Source organism: Nannobrachium achirus (assembly GCF_963921795.1).
Source record: "Nannobrachium achirus genome assembly, chromosome: 9".
Classification (NCBI taxonomy): domain Eukaryota; kingdom Metazoa; phylum Chordata; class Actinopteri; order Myctophiformes; family Myctophidae; genus Nannobrachium; species Nannobrachium achirus.
In genome coordinates this window covers 16370599-16373629 of record NC_137818.1, presented here as the reverse complement: position 1 = coordinate 16373629, position 3031 = coordinate 16370599, and positions in this window count along the sequence as shown.

Below are 3031 nucleotides of genomic sequence, written 5' to 3'. Positions count from 1 at the left end.
TGCATCTGCTATTTATCTACAGCTTGTAACTCCCACACACACACTCAAGCACGCGCACACACACACACACACACACACACACACACACACACACACACACACAGGCGCACGGACACACGGGCGCACACACACACACGTAGCATGCGACACGCGATTTTACAATAATTCTATCAGCGCAGTTTTGCACAAACAGATGCACATAAACAGTCAATTATTTACTGTAAGTGTTTGCCCAGTAAATAACACAGTTCATAAGGTTTGTTTTATATATTTACCCTTGGCCTCATGCACTTGGGATGCATAAGGCTGGATCCATTGCACGCACGCACGCACGCACGCACGCACGCACGCACGCACGCACGCACGCACGCACGCACGCACGCACGCACGCACACACGCACACACGCACACACACACACACACACACACACACACACACACACACACACACACACACATACATGCGCGCAGGCAGAGATGCACACACACACACCACACACACTCTCTTTATAAGTGTGTGTGTGTAGAGAGAGATACATATACAGTACGCCTATAGGCCTATACACGCACACATGCACGTACGCGCACACACAGTCTCCTGCATCCTGTGGCAATATCGCTGACCCACCACTCTAATCACATTTCCTAATGCCCATAATTCACTTTCTATGTCATGCGGAAAATCATTATTTAGCAGAAAAAAACAAACAAACAATATAGATATATAAATATAAATAGTTTTCATTTAATAACAGTCTTGCCCGCATGCTTCTATCGACTAAATTGTCACATGCACAGAGAAAATAAAAAATAAAAAAAGGAAAAGAAATACGAAAATAAAGAAAAAGATGCTTATCGTCACTGTCGGGCAGAAACCTCGTATCTCCAAGTTTCAAATTAAAGTAAAGCCCTGGTTCATCACACAAGACTATTGCACAAAACAAGTGAAAATAGCTGATCTACAAGCACACAACTCCTCGCGGTGTGAGGCGTGTGCTTGTAAATCGGCTATTTTCACTAGTTTAGATCATTTTTAAACTATAAATACAAAACGAACGATTTTGGACACACAAGGTTTCCACCCGACAACGTTATATAAGTATCTCTGTGCATGTCACAGTGTTATTACATCTGATTATGAATAGAAGGATCTTTTTTTTTCCGACCACAGACTCCCAGTAGCAGCCTGGCGCTAACTGCAGGGTTTGGCCACCCGAACCCACTTCACCTCAGCCTAATTTATCGTCCCTGTCGGCTGGGAAACCGCACATGTCCAAAACTGTGACTATTCATTCAGGATTAACATTCAAAAGCAGGAAAAGAAGCAGATCGACAACAGTTACAGTTTACAGTTTATAGGCATTTAGCAGACGCTCTTAATCCAGAGTGACGTACAGTAAGCAGGGTAATACGTCAATACGATAAGCAAGGTAATACATCAATACATCAACATCAATATGTCAATTGCATAGAAATATAATTATCTAGGAATCTAGGAAGAATAACGTAGGTAGCTAAGCACCAGTGGTAAAACACTTTATATAAAACCTAACAATGCTATCTAGCTTTCATGTGTGGTCATTGAGGGTAGGTGAATGCTACGGTAAGTGCTATGGGCTTAGGTGGAGTCTGAAGAGGTGAGTCTTCAGGCCAAGCTCGAGATGCAACACAAAGCTGCTTTCTGTAGTATGAAAACACAAAAAGTAAACAACGTTATGCTTCATTGCACAATTGTGACGATCGCCAAAAAAAAGCAAACAATCTGCAAGTTAACGACGCAATTCTGTTTTGGCAAGTGACACCAGCCAACAGGACTATATTTAAAGCTGTATTATGTAACTTTGCTTAAAGGGGAAGACCACCCATTTTCAATATGTCATTAATATACCTTAGAGGAGTTGTGTGGAAATAGAAAAATAGTTCCCCCTCTTCTGTGTTGCCTAACTGGAGGAATGATTTTGGAGTTTGTATTGTAAAGTACAATGTATGATGTCATCAAGTTGTGCTTTACAATACAAACCCCAAAATCAATCCTCCAGTTCTAGGCAACACAGAAGGGGGGGAACATTTTTTCTATTTCCACACAACTCCTCTAAGGTATATTAAAACCCATTTAGTGCTCCAGACATGAACGGGTTAAATGTCTAGCGTGCCACTCGCAGGCTCCTATACGCTCCATTGTCTTATTTTGAAGGCCAGAAGTCCATTGCGTAAACACTTCCGGGTTGACGTCATGACATCATTCAACGGGAGCAGTCGTCATCCCATGCCGTTTCTAAAATGGCCGATCGATGCCTTTGTTATTATGTTTTTGTAGCGAGAATCTAATGCCATCCTTGGCTTTAAAAGTGTTGTTTGGAGAAAATGGACATTAAAGATGAGATTCCCCGTCGGCCTCCATGTTATGGGATTACTATTTTGTGCACGTGGATCCGTGATGATGATGAATCGGCAAGGCCGATCGTGCCCAGACCTTCTGCCGGGCTATTGGGTAAGAACGCCAGCGTTACTCTATATACAGTATTTTACGCGAGTATACTCGGGATCGGCACTCTAAATACTTGAGTATTTTTCACGAGTATACTCGGGATCGGCTAGAAATGAGTTAATGACATAGTTCAATATTGAAAATGGGTGGTCTTCCCCTTTAAAGGGACTACACCATGTATGAATTTCACATTTTTCATTTTTGTCCTGTTTTTTGGTCTTACCAGTGTCTCTTCCAGCCCCCCCCCCCCCCCCCCTCCCGGAAAAAAAAAATATTAACTCTAAGCCTTGCCTTTCATTTCAGTGATTTTCTGAATGGGGAAATGTCGAGACTCACGGACATGAGCGTGATTCACTCACAGACATAAAATTAAATCAACACTTATGCAGGAGGCGGGTTCAGAACAGGAAAGTTATACATTCCTAACAACTTTAAGCTTAAAGGTGGTGAAGCGCAGTGGACCTACAGTATCTGGTCACAGCCAGTCAATGGGCCGGTGGTGGTGGTGCTGTGATAGATAGATCCCTATATGGAAACCCCAAG